General features: G+C 42.8%; 1 long non-coding RNA gene and 1 pseudogene across 1 annotated transcript; both read right to left on the bottom strand.

Annotated features, from left to right (window-relative positions):
• Window positions 1-1405: 1405 nt before the first annotated feature.
• On the bottom strand, window positions 1406-16194 carry LOC125756027 (uncharacterized). The gene is made up of 3 exons (XR_007413877.1): window positions 16059-16194; window positions 4100-4392; window positions 1406-2489 (listed from the first exon to the last, which is right to left on the bottom strand). It is a non-coding gene; the product is annotated as an uncharacterized LOC125756027 (long non-coding RNA).
• Window positions 12823-13622, bottom strand: LOC112659679 (N-alpha-acetyltransferase 20-like; annotated as a pseudogene).
• Window positions 16195-16690: the final 496 nt, after the last annotated feature.

The raw sequence follows: 16690 nt of genomic DNA, 5'->3' as shown, positions 1-16690 counted from the left end.
GAGTTAAAAAGTTGAAATATCTTTCCATAGCAGGCAAGTATTATTTTTCTTACTTGGAGCACTTGACTAGCCCTCTGTTAGTGTAAGAGTTGCACTGTGTATGTTATGTTGGTGGGGGACCGCATGTTCCTGGGCCCATATGTCAGAAGTCTTAGTAGATGAGATAAACTTTTATGATCTATAATCAATATCCCTGTGGACAGCTCATATTGAAGTGTTCGCCGATACCTCGGGTTGCTCTCACTGACATGTCTTACAAATGACACAGGCTAGTGGGAACTCTAGCATGTATGTGGAAAACCCAACACAAACTCATCTATAGCAAGATCACCTCACCTTAAATCAAATGGACATTTAAGAGGTTGGGTGAATCTGGAGAAAGGACTGGCTTGTCTGGAAAAAGACAGCAAGACATAGAATGTTCAACAGAAGGTATTCATAGCTACTCAAAACTATTATTTAACAATAAATGAAAAAGACAGGTTTTCTGTCAACATCCAAAAGCACTGGACCTCTACTTGACTGTCACGGCAGAAACTGAACTTTGCTGCATTGACTCTAGGTCTTAGGACTCCAGTGGACTTTGGAGTCCAGCAGACATCCCAGCCTCTGCGGCTTGCTAGCTGTGTGAGCATACATAAGTTTCACACAAAGGAACATTTCTGTTCTTTAACTAAAATGTAGAACTAATAGCACCTACCTCATAGGCCATTTTGAAGAGTCAATTCTGGAATTGAACTTAGCCTAAAGACCGGTGCATGTTGTCAGTAACAGTGGGTGATATGCTTGTTTAAAAAGCTTTACTAGTGAGGGCACCGGGGTGGCACAGTTGATTGGGTGTCAGACTCTTGGTTTTGGCTCAGGTCATGATCTCAAGGTCGTGAAATTGAGCCCCATGTCCGGCTCAGCGCTCAGCAGGGAGTCTTCCTAGTGTTCTCTCTCTCCCTTCCCACTCCCCTTCCCACTCATGCTTTCTCTCTCTATAAAATACATGAATAAATCTCTAAAAAAAAAACCCCACAACTCTACTGATGATAATCTTAATAATATATCAAAAAATATGCCTATACTCCATCTGTGTTTCTCCCCAGACATATGTGGGACAAAAAGGCTATTTCATAAAGCACCTACACATGGGGAGCTTAGACGGGTCATCAAAATGATGAGGCATCCCAGAGACCCAGTACCACCTGTGTGCCACCATAAAGTCTCTCCGGGTAATGCATCTCTCCATTTCCTGGACTCCCAGCTCTGGGAGATGGGCATAAGGTGCAGTGACCAAATTCTAGAATGTTGGGTGTGCATCCTGGCTCCACTGTTTTTTACTGTAAACAGATCACCTCAACAAAGAGTTGTAATGCTTAAATAAAATACGTTTATTTTATTTATTTTTTTAAAAACGGTTTTATTTATTTGAGAGAGTAAGAGAATGCATGCGTGCGTGGTAAGGTGTGGGTGAACCGGGGGAGAAAGAGTCTCCAGCAGACTCCATGCTAAGCGCAGAGCCCAAAGTGGGATTAGGTCTCACAATATGAAATCCTGACCTGACCCAAAACCAGGAGTCGGGAGCTCAATTGAGTGCACCATCCAGGCACCTCTAAAACACATTGATTCTTAACTAGCACAATTTCTGGCACATTTTACACACTCAATAATTATATATTCCTCTCTTCCCATCTCCATTACAATAGAGCAGTTGTTTTTCTCCAAGAGTGTGTCAAGCTGCCACTTTTGGGTGGCTAGAAAGGAGCAGCCATTTCAGCGAATCCTTAAATGTTAGTGAGCATCAGAATCACTTGCGAAGCTAGTTAGTAATGCATATTCTTAAGGCCCATCCAGAAACATGTTGCACAAATGAATCTGGCGTGGCAACCAGAAATCTGCATTTTTAGGAGACTCTGCAGGGGATCCTTCTGGTGTCAGTGATGTGTTGACCACACTCAGAGAAATGCTGTCTCCAATGTGCCCTACTCTGTTGGTCTCAGCTATCTATCTAGTATTGCTAATGTCTCTTTCTTTTCTTTCTTTCTTTCTTTCTTTCTTTCTTTCTTTCTTTCTTTCTTTCTTTCTACCATATTACACAACAGAAATTTTATTTTCAAAGTGATATGTAGAGCAGTGGCTGAGGGGATCCACCAGGGTCAGGGAAGGCAGCTCTGCATTTTCATTTTAGAATCCTGTTCACTTCTCAGGACCTAGAAGTGACAGTGCAAATAAAAAGTGAATTTTCCCGTGAGTAGGAGACTCAATCTTAGTTTGAGATAAGAGCAGTGGAAGAGTGTTCTCATTGTAAGTGCACAGAAACACCCAAAAGTAAAGGGTTGTCTGGTAATAACAAAAAGGATTTTATAAAGCAAGAGGAACTCAATCCAGGGGCACCTGGGTGGCTCAGTCAGTTAAGTGTCCAACTCTTGATCTTGCTCAGGTCTTGATCTCAGGCTTGTGAGTTCAAGCCCCATGTTGGGCTCCATGCTGGGCATGAAGCTTACCTGGAAAAAAAAAAAAAAAGGAGGAAAAAAAAGAACACAATCCATTAATGTGGTCAGTGAGTATTCAGGTTATTCTATAGATGAACTCAGAAATGGTTATAATTTTTCAGGAATGAACATAGACTCAGCTTCTTACTGTGTTAATCTGTAACACTGATATCTCCTGTACTTGAGAAAGGAAAAATTATATGCAGATAAAATTGGTGATAAATGCTCCACCCTCTTTCAAGGTATAATGTTGCCTATGGAAGTGCCTGGTGGGGAATGGCTGTTGGTTCTTCCCTACAACACAGGCCTTGGAATAAATGGGGTATTGTGGTCTATTCCCAGCTGGCTATTTCTAAGAAATGGAGTATTTCTGTGACAGAGACTCTCTTCCTAAGGGAAGTTCCTTATTCATTATTCAAATCCATACCCATCCCTGGAACAGGTTCAGCAACAGAAGTTCCTTTGCTTTAGGATGGTGAGGTATAAATAGTTCTGTAGGATTGAATGCCCATATTATCTCATAATATTGAAACCATTGGAATGTAGCTGTGAATCAGGTTTCAAGCTGTTGTACCACTTCTTGGGGGAAAAATGACTTTAACTAATCCAGCCCTCAAAGGTCTAATGAATTTAATTGCTCCTATTTTGAGGCTAGCTTGGAAACGTATACCCAATTAACCTGGCTATACTTGAAGGGTGAGGGGAGGAATCATCAAGTCAAATAAGAAGGCGACACTCAGAAACACAAAACTCAACACGATGTTAGCTTTTGGGGGTAGAGATTGACCCGGGGAGACGTGTGGCACCTCTGGGCCATCCTAAACTTGAGAACGAACATGGGCACAGTGATGCGGAGTGGATGATTTCCTTCACACATGGGAAAGAAGAGCCTTTCTGCTCCGTCTCTAAAGTAAGCGGTATCAGGGCCTCTGCCTCCCGAGGGAAGAGAAGCCTTCCCCCACCGCCTTCCCCGATTGGGCCAGTGGTGCTGGAAACGGACCATGCTGTGCCTGTCATTTTGGATCTATAGGACAACGGTGACTTTCCATAGACATCTCATTTCCTTTGTCCTTCCTTAGATGTAGTAATCCGTCGGTCCACCTGTCCAGCTGTCCGGCTGTGTCTCCATCTCCTCCCTCCTGCTCAGCCTTGTTATTCAGAGATCTCGCTCCTGGCACTTTCCGCATCGGGCTCCCTGCATGGAGCCTGCTTCTCCCTCTGCCTGTGTCTCTGCCTCTCCGTGTGTGTGTCTCTCATGAATAAATAAATAAAGTCTTTTTTAAAAAGTTTCCATTTCCCTTTTAAGTATCAAGATCCCCCACTCCCCCACCCCCACCCCTCCTGTCACACATCTGTGGGGAGGCAAGTCACTGTCTTCTATCCTGGTTCTGTGATCTTGAGCCTGCTAGGCTTTGTACCCCAAAGCAGAGGGGCTGGACTCCACCTCCAATACCCCTCTGGTTGGGCAATGGTTTTGAGCCGTGAGGAGGAGCTGGTACAGGTGGAGGATTTCCCTCCTGTGAGCCCACCGGGCACCCCAGGCCCGAGGTGGTAGTGGGAGGTCCTCCCATGGGGGGAGGGAAGGCCCACGTCCTTGGGGACCTGGGCCCATGAGCACTCACATGACATTCCCGGCATCTTCCCTGTGAGCCAGTCAGGGGCCACCTCCTGGCCCTCAGGTTGTTCTTTGTTAATATATCCCGGGAGCAGACTCCAAATGCAGAAGAGCATCAGGGGCTCTAAGTCCTGGTGGTTTTAATCACTTCTGATATTTATATATATAAACTCTCAGGAAAATCAGTGCTCATTGGTTTCCTTTCTCTTCTCCGTCTCTTCTTCTCTCACACAAAGAAAGCTCGGGGTGCCTTCCACTCTGTACTTGTCTCCCCTCCGAGTGCTCCCGGGCATTTCCAGACTGAAACACAAGGTAGAACTGCTGATTTGGGGCAAGGAGGAAAGAAAGCATTTTCGCAGAAACTGAACCAAACAAAAAATGCCTATTTATGTTTTTTGAGTACGTTTGCATTAACCTGGAGGAGATAGGTGACGAGAGCACACTCATGAGACTTGGACACATCAGAGAGGGGAGATGACAGCAGAGAGGCAGCAGAGGTGGAGTTTATACTATTAAGGTTTTCTGTATGCTTCTTTTTGTCATTCTGCTTGTCAGGGTGAACATTATTTTGTAAATTAAATAAAAATAGAGAACATTTGTCTTTGTTTAGATTTTATTTATTTATTTGAGAGAGAGTGCACATGAGCAGGGGGCAGGGGGAGAGGGAGAGGCAGGCTCTTCACTGAGCGGGGCCTGATGCTGGACTCGATTTCAGGACCTTGGGATCATAACCTGAGCCGAAGGCAAATGCTTAACTGACAGAGGCAGCCAGGTGGCCCCAAATAGAAAACATTTTATTTTACTATTTTTTAAAAAGATTTTATTTATTTATTTATGAGAGATACACAGAGAGGCAGAGACACTGGCAGAGGGAGAAGCAGGCTCCTTGCAGGAACCCCGACATGGGACTTGATCCTGGGACTCCAGGATCATGTCCTTGGGCCAAAGGCAGGTGCTAAACCGCTGAGCTAGCCAGGTGCCCCCAAATAGAAAACATTTTAAAAGGAGTAAGTGGACTTCCACTTCTAGGAAGCTGAAACAGACATACTTTCCCCTATCCTTCCCACTAAATACAACTTTAAAAACTAGACATTATATATAAAACAAAAATAAAAGACTCTGCAAGGTGGAGAGATAAGGCAGACGATCTCTGAGCAGCAGGAGTCCCTGGAGCAACTCGGCAGCTGATTTCCTGGGTTTTCATTCTGCCCCCCTTTATCCCTCACTTGGAGCTAAAGATGCCATCCCGCCAGGAAAAGCCAGAGGGTATAGACCCACAAAGGCCCCACCAAAGCCTGCTCTCTGCAGCCAAAGGATGGGGAAGAGGACAGCCTCGCAAGGTTTGTGAGGACATAATTACCATTCTAGCCCAGTGGCACACCACAGGGGAAACTAGGGCCCCCACCCCAGCAAAGGTTGACTGGGAACTCCTGCCCCAGCCTGGGCTGTATGAAGGTGGGAGAGGCTTTCCTCGGACAACCACCTCCGTCCAAGGTGTCAGGTGGGACTGTGTGGGGGGCCTGGGATTCCACGCTGCATGGGTCCAAACAAGACACTCTTCCTTCCCACTGGGATGGTATCAGAGTCAGCCACCAGCTCTCAGTGGTAATAAGGCTTCCCTCGCCAGCTGCACCCCGTGTATGACTCAGAACAAGGGACTTCCACCCCCTCCCAGCCAGGGACGTATTAACAGAGGCCTACGGGGCAACCTGAACTCCCACCCCGCCTAGCAATACCTTCTATCATACGAAGTTTTTAAAGCATGGAGACTCAGAATAAGTACAGTAAGAAATAATATATTTACTTGAGTCTGTTAATGAGTAGTTGGATGTTTGAAATAGCTGGTTTCCTCTGTTTTAAAAACTTTTATTTTATTTTCCAGTTAGTTAACATACAGCATAATATTAGTATCAGGTATACAATATTGTGATTCAACACTTCCTTACATCCCCCAGTGCTCATCAGGACAAGTGCCTTCCCTAAGTCCCACCACCTGTTTCAGCCACCCCCTCACCCCCTCCCCTCTGGTGACCATCAGGTCTCTATAGTTAAGAGTCTATTTCTTGGTTTGCCTCTCTTCCCCCCCCCCCTTTGCTTATCTGTTTTTGTTTTCTAAATGTCACATAGGAGTGAAGTCATATGGTATTTGTCTTTCTGACTTATTTAATTTAGCATTATATTCTCTAGCTCCATCCACATCATTGCAAATGGTGAGTTTTCATTTTTTTAATGGCTGAGCAATATTCCATTGTATATATTTATACCACATCTTCTTTATCCATTCATCAGTTGATGGACACATGGGCTGCTTCCATAATTTAGCTATTGTAGATAATGTTGCAATAAACATAGGGGTGCATGTATCCCTTTGAATTAGTGTTTTGTATTTTGGGGGTAAATACCCCATAGTGCAATTACCAGATCTTAGGATAGTTCTGTTTTTTAAGTCTCTGAAGAAACTCATGCTATTAAAAATTTTAATTAAAAAAATTTTTCACAATACATGAATATATTCTAATCTTTTAAAAATTCAAATTCTAGGGGGATCCCTGGGTGGCTCAGCGGTTTAGCGCCTGCCTTTGGCCCAGGGCACGATCCTGGAGTCCCGGGATCAAGTCCCCTGTCGGGCTCCTAGCATGGAGCCTGCTTCTCCCTCCTCCTGTGTCTCTGCCTCTCTCTCTCTCTCTCTCTCTCTATGTCTATCATGAATAAATAAATCTTTAAAAAAATTCAAATTCTAGGGGCACCTGGGTGGCTCAGTGGTTGAACGTCTGCCTTTAGCTCAGGTCATGATCCCTGGGTTCCCGGCATCAAGTTTGACATTAGGCTCCCTGCATGGAGCCTGCTTCTCCCTCTGCCTGTGTCTCTGCCTCTCTCTGTGTGTCTCTCATGAATAAATAAATAAAATCCTTAAAAAAATAAAAAGTTCAAACTCTATAGAAGTATGTAGAAGTCATGGCTAACAGACTTTCAGTTTTATATACGTCCTTCCAGACAATTCTATGTCCGTTTATATAGATACATACATATTTACAAGTCTACATTTAGAAAACTAGCCATTGATGTTTTTTAAATAAGTGGCATCAGATTCTATGGGTGATTCCATTACTTTTTTTTTTTAAGTTTTTATTTATTTATTTGAGAGAGGGAGAGAGCATGTGTGCAAGTAGGAGGAAGGGTAGAGGAAGAAGGAGAAGCAGACTCCCCACTGAGCAGGGGGCCCAATGCAGGCCTCAATTTCACGACCCTAAGACCATGACCTGATCCAAATTCAAGAGTTGAATACTTAACTGACTGAGCCACCCAGGCACCCCAGCTCTACTGCTTTTTTAAAGCTTTTTAAAAACTCAACACATTATAATGGGTGCTCCATGCTAGTACATGATATTTACTGTCAGTACAGGGTTTTCCCCCCACAGTTATGAATATATCACACAATTCTATCATAAGCCAATCACTTTAAGGGCCATAGTGTTCATAACCTTGGTATACGTATAGATGTATGTTTCTAAGGACAATATCTAGAATTGGAATTTCCTGATTGACAATCATGCACAAAGTGTTGATCCCTTTGGCCACACAGCTGCTGGTGAAGCCTGTGCTGAGGCGTGCTCCCGGTAGCGTGTGTGGCCTGTCCTCACATCTGGTACCCAGCACATCCGAGCTGAGAACACGCACCAGAACAGCTCCCAGCCCCACAGCAACCCTCTGCAGCAGGGTCCCTCTCAATCCAGTCCTGTCTTCTTCCTGCCTTCCAGGCAATTTTTTTCAACATTTCTTCCACATAATGGCAACTCTTGTTTTCTTTTTTTTTTAAATAAATTTATTTTTTATTGGTGTTCAATTTACCAACATACAGAATAACACCCAGTGCTCATCCCGTCAAGTGCCCCCCTCAGTGCCCGTCACCCATTCACCCCCACCTCCCGCCCTCCTCCCCTTCCACCACCCCTAGTTCGCCTCCCAGAGTTAGGAGTCTCTATGCTCTGTCTCCCTTTCTGATATTTCCCACACATTTCTTCTCCCTGCCCTTATATTCCCTTCTTGCTTTCTAAGCATTACTGTATTACTTATTTTTAAAATATATATCCAGTTATTTGAAAGGACTTGGAGATGTGGGCATATGTGCTCGGTCTGACATCTTGCTCTCTCTCGGCTCCACCAAATGGAAGACAGGTGGTTCAGAATAGTCAAAAGGGAAAGATGTGCTCAGAATCTTTACATAGAAACTCTCTAGGAAATTTGCCTTTTTGGAAATCTCTGATCCGTGGGCTCTGTGAAACATCATCTGTAATGTTAGTTTTTCTGTTGAATGCCTCTAGCTGTGGGTCATGGAGCAGAGGACAGAGATTTTTATGTCACCCTAATGGATTAATGGTTTGAAATCAAATCCTGGCAGAGCATCAAAGACTCACATCAGAAATGCAAGGGTAAAAGTTCTATCTCTTGAAAAAGCAGAACTTTGAGCCTGTTGTTTTGTTTTGTTTTGTTTTTTTACACATTGAGTACATTTATCATATTCTTTTAATCTAAAAAACCAAAAGAAAACCCCATGGTGCCAAAGAAAGAAAGCGTCCAGAGAATAAAAAGTGATTTTGGAAGCAATAAAATTTCCTTTAAAGGATTTGCTTCTTTTAAAGAGCACCTAAATGACCTCATGTTCCATACAAAACTCTCAAATCTGGACATAGACTTTCTGTTTTCTATTTAAAGTCCTGTACAAGAGACCAAGCAAATGCTTGGCCTGCAGGTATTATACCTTGAGCTGCCTTTGCTCTGCCAAATTTTCACCAGCTCAAATCAGCAGGAAAGTTTCTGGCCACAAACCCCACCCTCAAGGCTGGGTCTCAGCAATGTTCTGAAGTAGAGAGGGTTTTTTTGTTTTGAGGGGATTTTGTTTGTTTGTTTGTTCAGTCCCCTGGCTTCCCAACCTGGGTAATCTTTTTCCTTCTTTCTGTGTTTTCTTCTTTCTCCCAGTGCTTCAGAACTTTCAGATTCTTTATTAGATTTAGGAGCCTGCTTCTCCCTCCTCCTGTGTCTCTGCCTCTCTCTCTCTCTCTCTCTCTATCATAAATAAATAAATAAATAAATAAATAAATAAATAAATAAATAAATCTTTAAAAACGTTAAACAGATTTAGGTGCAAATGGCTGACATTAGCTTTCTTTATTTTTATTTTTATTTTTTTTATTGGAGTTCAATTTGCCAACATATAGCATAACACCTTTTTTTTATTGCTTGGAAAATATCTGCTTGTTAACATATGCACTTTAGGGATGCTTGGGTGGCTCAGTAGTTAAGCGTCTGCCTTCAGCTCAGGTCGTGATCCTGGAAACCCGGGATCGAGTCCCACATCGGGTTCCCTGCGTGGAGCCTGCTTCTCCCTCTGCCTATGTCTCTGCCTCTCTCTCTCTATGTCTCTCATGAATAAATAAAAAATCTTAAAAAAAAATAGGTGCTTTAATTATGGAGACGGGGTTGACAAGCAGGTGTGGAGCAGGTGCAGGGGGCCAGGTGGCCTTCAGAACCTTCTGAAGTTGGTGAACAGTACCTCCTTCATCTGCACACCTGGGTGCCACTTCCAGCTTCTCACCATGACTTTCATCTGGTTGTGGCCAAAACAGGATCATACTTCTGTGCCTCTTAGGTTCAGTGAAGAGGTAGGAGTCAGCCGGGCTTTGAGCAGTACTTCTCAGAAATGAGCCTCTCCACCACCTCCAGGGAAGGAAAGCAATGAGAACAAGCAGGACCTTCACCCTTCCTCTACCTTCTTTTTAAAAAATGTTATTTATTTATTTGACAGAGAGACAGAGAGCAAGCCGGAGCAGGGGGAATGGCAGAGGGAGAGGGAGAAGCAGACTCCCCACTGAGCAGGGAGCTGGACTCGGGGCTCAATCCCAGAACCCTGAGATCATGACCAGAGCCACCCGGCTGCCCCCTCCTCTACCTTCTTCTTCAAAACAATTCCTTATTTGTCCTTTTTTCTTTTTTTCAGTGTGAAATGTTGAAAAAGGGAGTTCTGTGTCCAAAATAAAGATGGAAAACCTAGTGAAGGCAAGCATGTTCTTTGGAATGGAATAGGGCTCTGCTTCCTGCTTCTTGGAGCTCAGGTGGGTTCAGTATGCAGCGCTAGTACAAAATAAGTCTTGGTCAAAGAAGACCTTGGCCAAAAGTCACATTGGGCCAACGGAGATGGTGGCCTACAATCACCTCCCAGCTCAGGCTGCACTTTTGTAGGGAGGGGACCTGTGCATTCTGTCCCCTGGGGCAGGAAAGCTAATATAGATGAGAGACCTTTTCAGTGACTATGGAAACGCAGACTGTTGCTGATGACGTGTTCTATTTTAGCTAACTCACCAAGCTTTGGTGTCCTCATCTGTAAAATGGGAATGATGACAGTGACTTCACAGGGCTGCTGCAACAGTTGAACAAATAATATGTGGAAAGCTCTCTGGCTAGCGTTTGGCCCGAAGTCAATGCACATGCACGCTATTGTTACTAAGCACCTGCTGTCTCAGGTCTCTTTATGCGAGAACCACGTGTCGCCCAGCTGGAAAGGAAATGCTTGGATAGAATTATGCTTCTTGGCCTATATCCTGCCTTCTCCCATCTCCCCACAGCCCCCGGCACACAGTGAGTTCTCAGCAGATACTGCTCATTGACTTATATGTAGTGCAGCTGAGCTCACGCATTCCCCTTTCTCCTGCAGCCCCTGAGATCCTGTGGTTACACTTGCCCTTGTTTCTGTTTGCTCTTTTATGGAGAATGCCACCTTCACTCCTAAGCACTTTTTTTTTTTTTTTTAGAAAAAGAAGTTTCTGCAATTTGATCTTTTGGTTTACCTACATGAGGTAAAGGAAAAGAAACGATAAAAATCAAGGGTTTTGTGGGTTTTTATTTTTTCTAAGATTTTATTTATTCATGAGAGACACAGAGAAAGAGAGGCACAGACATAGGCAGAGGGAGAAGCAGGCTCCCTGCTGAGTGGGGAGCCCGATGAGGGACTCCATCCCAGGACCCTGGGATCATGCCCTGAGCCAAAGGCAAATGCTCCACCACTGAGCCACCCAGGTGCCCCGTGGTTTTCTAAATGTACCTTTTGAGTCAACCCAGTAAGAGCTTATTTTTCCCGCTCTTAAAACTATAGGATATTGGAAAATATTTTTGGTTTCACTTTGCTTTATATTCTACACTTGTAAAAAGAGGAGAATTTTGAATGCAGTGGAGACTATGGTTTTTTAAGATGATATCAGTAAAGAGTCACTACATAAAGATGATATCAGTAAAGAGTCACTACATAAAGTGTATTCAATTGTAGAGAGACAAAGAGGATTATATTCTTCTCCACCACTGGGTGAATTTTGAGTTAAAAGTAGATCTGATATGAAATGAATTATGCATACATAAATTATACATAATTACATAAATATACATAATAGATATTATGTATCTATATGTGATATAGATACTATACATTATAGATATCACATATCTAAAATATACATAATAGATATCACAGTTGATGTTGAATTCACAAAGTTTTCTTGCTTAACGTATACTTTATTTTTTTAAGATTTATTTATTTGAGGGGGGAGGGGCAAAGGAAGAGGGAGAGAGAAACCTGAGAAGACTCCACCCTGAGCTCAGATACCAATTCAGGGCTTGATCTCACGACCCTGAGTTCACAACCTGAGCTGAAACCAAAAGTGGATGCTTAACCAACTGCACCCCGAGGAGTCCCTATTTAACATATACTTAAAGATAAATATAAATGAAATAGTGCTGTCACTTCGGAATACAGTGGGTCAGTTTCCTGAAAACTAAACATGCAGTTTCTATTATCTAGCAGTTGTATTTGTGGGTATTTATTCCAGAAAAATGAAAATTTATGTTTACACAGAAACTTGCCCAGGCATACTCATCATAGCTTGTTCATGATATCCCCAAACTGGAAATAACCAGATGTCCTTCAGTGGTGAATGATTGAACAAACTGTGTTACGTCCCTACTATAGATCACTCCTCAGCAATAAAAAGGATGTATTCCAGCTACATGCATCAGGAATTTTGTGAAGGAAAAAGCCACCCTCAAAAGGTTATATGCCATCTGACTTTCTTTATGTAGCATTCTTGAAGTAACAAAATTACAGAGATGGAAAACAAATCATTGATTGCTAGATGTGAAGGAGAGAGGTGGTCGCTATAAAAAGGTAGTACAAGGGAAGCTTGTGTTGATAAAGCAGTTCTGTATTCTGATTGTGATGGTCTACACTTGTGATAAAATGACATAGAGCTGCATACACACACACGTGCACGTACACACACACACACACACACACAAATAACTGCATGTAACACTGTGACACCAGAATAAGTTCTGTGTCCTCTACCAACATCAATATCTTGGTTTTGATGTTGAACTCTAGTTTTGCAAGGTGATACAGTTGGAGCAAACTGGGTGAAAGGGTACATGGGACCTCCCTGTATAGATATTCTGCAACTTCTTGTAAATCTGTAGTTCTTTCAAAAAGAAAAAAAAAATTCTTTTCAGAGAGTCAACAGTGCATTTTATCATACATCTTAGATTTATACATTTCACATATGCTTTTAAAGCTTCAATTAACAGTTTGATACAAAATAAAAAATATATATGCAGCAGTGGTTCTCAGGCACAGAATTTAGGAGACTGGAGCAAGTTTTTTTCCTAGCATATAGTGAGTATTACGAACCAAAATAGTGGAATGTTTCCATCTGACCTAGCTGCCTTTTTGATTGAATTTTATTACAGTGAAAGGATTTAGTAGGTATGAAATTGCTAACTGGAAACAATGAGACTCAATTTTATAACCTGTATTTTCTTGAAGTCTGTAAGACCTAAATAATTACTTTTTTCCTAATACAGCCCCAAGATCATCCAATGAAAATAATACTGTCCATAAGATATCTGGAGCATCAGCCTAAGAACCACTGCTCATGGTTATTCAATGTCTTCAGGCCTCACAGGATGAGGTAAAGGTATGATGGATTTCTTCTCAGTGTCTCTGGAAAGTGCTTTCCTCATATCATAGGCGTCCTCATCGGGCTCCCCATTGCTGACTGAGTAGTACTCTATGACTGTCCCGTATATATGCTGTAGCCCAATTGCTTGTACGTGTTCACTGCAACTTGGTTAGATACTCTCACAAAGAGATCAACAAAAAATCCACCCTTGCTTTCTGAAATCTCCTCTAATAACTCCATAAGTTTAGCAGCCAAAACAAGGCGTCGAAATTCTGGGGCGACAGAGAGAGCTGTGATATGCCCATGCCATTCTTCCCTAGCTACTGAGCCTTCCGCTTTACCCATGATATAACCCATTAACTCTCCACCAGGTGCCTCCACAACAATGAAGTACTCTGGCCAGTGGGCGAGGTACTGTAAGTAAAAAGGAATCCCATTATTTTCTGTAAGTGGATCCAAGTTAATGTTGTTGAACCGGAACAGGTCATTGCATGTGAAGGCCCGGATCATGGTCATTGTGCTGCCTCCACCGAAGTCAGCTCCCTGTGACCCCCTCAGAAAGAAAAATTTAAAACAAAAATATAAAAAAGAAAGATAGTTCTGTCCAAATAATGTCCATTGCAGATGCTAGTTTTTTCAATAGATATATCTAAAAAGGGAGCCGTGTGATATTACAAATGATACACACAACAGGGACTTTGGAGGCACCAGGGTGGCTCAGTTAATTGAGCATCTGACTCTTGGTTTCGTGCAGGTCACTATCTCAGGGTCATGAGATGGAGCCCCATGTCTGGTTCCATGCTCAGCCTGGAGTCTGCTTGAGATTCTTTCTCTCTCTCTCCCTCTGTCCCTCCCCCTGCTTGTGCATGCTGTCTTTCTCTCTCTAAAAAATAAATAAAATCTTTATAAAAAGAAAAAGAAAGTGATCTTTGGGGATCAAAAATGTAACCCAGCACACTTTCTCTTAGCTTATGAACACAGGTAGAGTCGATTTGATCATAAAAACTTTGATCTCCAAATCAAAAACTAGATTTGAACTTCCAAGTATTTTTATTAATCTCTTAAACATTCAAGAGTACTGCCAGCATAGCAGTTAAAGAACATGCACACTTGTCCATATTTTAAGAGAAAGAAAATGAAACATAAGTTTCTCCCTGTATGCTATATACTGCAGAATTTCCATTAAAATTCCCTATTCTCCATAGCTCTCTGTATTTATCTCCCTTCTATTTTATCCTTGTGATAACTGTATGGAGTGTGTAGAGGAAAGAACAGAAGCAGAAAAATCCTAGGCTGCTAATACTACCATTATGAACTGCCAAGATGATCACACATAGCCAGATATAAGTATCCCCAATAACTCAGAGACCATCCCTGGGTATCCCTCACATATTATGCCAAAAAGACACAAAAATTTGGAGTGACTTGACAACTCTTCCAAAGCACTGTGCTGATGTAAACATTGTACTATATGGTTCACTGTATTTCCCAACATTTTATTCTCCTTATTATCCTGTGAGGTAGGCATCTTATAGATAAAGAAACCACGTAACTCATTAATCTGCAAATGAAACCTATAGGTGACTGAGCCTGGGGCTCGTCCTGGCCCAGCCACATTCACAGTGACTTGGCAGTCAGCTTCTGGAGCCATGCTACATGGGTGTGAATCTCAGTTCCACAAGGTGTGAGCTGTGCCATCCAGGCCTGTTACATAACCTCTCCGTGCCACAAGCTCCTCATCTGTAAATTAAGGGCAGTAGTAACAACTGAGGTGCTTTGAATATCAAATAACTTCATGCTTATAAGTCACTTAGGAGTCATCAAGCTCTGTCTCGTGGGCCCCTATCTAGCCCGCTGCCTGTTTTGGGGGATTAAGTTTTATTGGAACAGACCCACGCTCATTCCTTACCTGTTATCTGTGGCTGCTTTCTCACACTAAAGCAAAATTGAGTAGCTGTGACAGAGATCATGGCCCAGAGAGCCCAAAACATTTGCTATCTGGTCCTTTCCAGAAGAAGTTTGCCAACACCTGATTTAGTTGAATATGTGGCAGAAGTTAAGTGTTCAGTAAACGTTGGCTCTTGTCTCTATTGCTGTTAAAATCCATGCTGAAGGCTTGGAGAACAGACTCCCCCACCCACTGAGGGCCCGGCACAGTGCATGCTTCAAGCAATGTGTGTTTCAATCATAATTCACTTAGAAAACCCACACAGTTGGCCGTGTCTTAGGCCTGAGCAATAAGGGCAGCATCCTGGTAGAACAGGTTTCTCCTTACAGAGAAAACTGCAGAGTCACTGTAGTTAATCATGGGAGGGGGGAAGGTTTGGTCAAAAAAATCTTGCTTTGGAGCATAGTTGCAGCATGACTTTTCCAGGTCACACCAACCAATGCTTTTGCTAAGTGACTATAAGACAGTGGACTGCTTTTCCCCCCTGTGCTAGGTCACACCACGGTCAGGTTCTCCAGGGAGGGAAAGCATCATTACCTAAAAGGGCCTGGTTTTCCGGAGGACAGGTCTAAAGCTCAGGAAGAATAAAGGGGAGGGATTGGGAACTAATCTGGATTTGCAACAGATAGAAAATAAAAATAGGAATCCTGTTACTGGCCCTGGGTGAGTTTGTATCAGCCGCATTCACAAGGCTAAAATAGATCTACTCTCCTCGCAGCATGCAGAGTTACCTGTGAAAGCACAGGTCAGATTGTGTCCCTCCCTTACCTAAAGTCACACACTTACTTCTCATTTTAGTGTACAATCTGAATTCCATGATTCTGCTCTGTCCCCTTCTCTGACCTCAACCTGCTGTGCCTCTCTCCCCCTTGTTCACCTGGGCTGACCCAAAGGCCTTCTTTGTTTGCTAGCCATCATGCATGCTTGCTCTCTCTTCTCCCTAGTTTCCGCTCATGGTTTAGGTCTCAGCTTCACTGGCACTCCCCCCAGCCAACTGTCTCTGGTGATCATCCACTCACATTTTCCAGCACTTCTTCCCATATGATTTCGTTCTCATCACCCTCATCACCAGCTGAAATGATCTTGTTTATTTGCTTGCTGACTTGATGATTGTCTGTCTTCCTGCACCAGCACATGAGTTCTGGAAAGGCCTGGAATTTCTCTTACAAAATCGATACTTGATAAATAGTTGCTCAATGAATGAATGAATTGGCAAGGTTTTTAACCCCACAACTTAAAAAAAAAAAAAAAAAACTGGCCGAGATAGAAGATAAGAATTCTTCAGGGAACATTCATTTAGGTTAAGGAGCAGGATATAGTTGGAGTGTAGTCAAGGGACAGAAGACTGTGTCCAACAGAACTATTTGGAATGTGCTTTCGAAATGCCTTCTTCTGATACATGCATCCTCTCTCCTGCCATTTAGGCAACATACTCGGAGAGTCTGCAGAAATGCATTTTAACCAACAATTCTACTCTTCCTCATTAATCTTAATCAGACTGCCTGTAAAACCAGCAGACAGATGCAAATGCCCTGAATCTCTTAAATGCCTACAGGTCATCTTTCCCTTCAGTGTTTCTGGGATCAGGGTCAAAAAATCAACTCCCTTCTTCAGAAGAGAACATTCTTTGAATTTTTTGTTTATGGCTCAA

This window comes from Canis lupus, chromosome 11 (genome assembly GCF_003254725.2).
Source record: "Canis lupus dingo isolate Sandy chromosome 11, ASM325472v2, whole genome shotgun sequence".
NCBI classification, from domain to species: Eukaryota; Metazoa; Chordata; class Mammalia; order Carnivora; family Canidae; genus Canis; species Canis lupus.
Note: the sequence above shows the minus strand (reverse complement) of the source record. Positions and strands in the feature narration are given on the sequence as shown.